This window comes from Chiloscyllium punctatum, chromosome 28 (genome assembly GCF_047496795.1).
Source record: "Chiloscyllium punctatum isolate Juve2018m chromosome 28, sChiPun1.3, whole genome shotgun sequence".
Classification (NCBI taxonomy): Eukaryota; Metazoa; Chordata; class Chondrichthyes; order Orectolobiformes; family Hemiscylliidae; genus Chiloscyllium; species Chiloscyllium punctatum.
In genome coordinates this window covers 40169016-40170364 of record NC_092766.1, presented here as the reverse complement: position 1 = coordinate 40170364, position 1349 = coordinate 40169016, and positions in this window count along the sequence as shown.

Genomic DNA, 1349 nt, shown 5'->3' with positions numbered 1-1349 from the left:
ATCGTCACCACCTCCCAGGAAGGGAGCACGGAGACTCCCTCCTACACCTCCCCCTGTAAACAGCTCAGATACTGAAACTAATCTGTGATAGTTACTGCTCTCCCCACTTGTCCTGACATCTTCAACAATCTATGCTCATATACACCCAGCGCCCTCTGCTCCTGCAGCCGCTTTATAATGGTACAGCCTGTTTTAAACTGTCTTTCATTGTCTTTCCGACCAAAGTGCATCACCTCACACTGCTCTGCATTGATCCACAACTGCGATACACCTGAACACAACACCAACTGTGCTGTTAGAGCTCCACACTCTTCTCCATAGACTTTACAATTCTTCCATGTTTGGTGCCATCTACAAACACTGAAATTGTCATAGTGTCACAGTCCCCATGAAACAACTGAAATCCTGCCCCATACTCACGAGTGCGAGCAAGTGAAATACTGGTATGTTCTTATGGACGGGGTCGAATAATGACATACTGTCAATGGAGCAACAAAAATCCTGAAACACACCAGACGGAGGTAATGAAATATTGACAAACCACAGAGCAAGAGAAATCCGGATAGGCTCCACTTATCGATATTCATCAGGGTATAATGTGATGAAGTTGAAAGCGTGTACTGTACCTTTAAGAAAGGGTGAACGCTGTTCTGAACTGAGAGCTTAAAAGCATCTGTGTGTATGAGAGGTTGGCAGACCCAGAAACAATATATTGCTGCAGAGCTGGAGTCAGGTAATAAGCAGTTAAGAGAAAGGGGGGGGGGGGCGGGTCCCAGATTTGTGAATAGTTAATGTAAAATTTTCACTTTCAGAGTTAAAAAATAAATTGGTATTTTTATTTAAACAGTGGAATTTGGGAGTTCTCTGTCACTCATATTTTAACAGTTTACGAGGCGAATTGAGTATTTCTTTATGTTTAATTTAAGTTACCAGGTGACCTTCACGCTGTGCCCTAACAATTGCTGTATGTGTATCTGTGTGTCTCTGTGTGGGGCATGTCTGGCACTCTCTGTGGTGCTTAAAGTGATGTAATGCCACCCTCTGCTGGCCTCCACACGCCACTGCACAGGCATTGTCAGAGGGTGAAAACCAACAGGGATTCATTCGGAGAGGGGGAGGGAGAGGGCAGCTGCTCACAGCACCATCCAAACTGATGTCTTATCCATGGACTGATCTAAATGTCCTTTTAACGTTGTAACTGTCCCTGCTTTCACCACTACCTCTGGAGGTTCATTCCACACACAAGCCAGCTTCTGTCTACAATAATTACCTCTAATGACTTTTGTAAATCTTTTTCCTCGCATCTTAAAATATCCCTCAGTTTTGAAACCCCACCTCGAGGGAAAAGA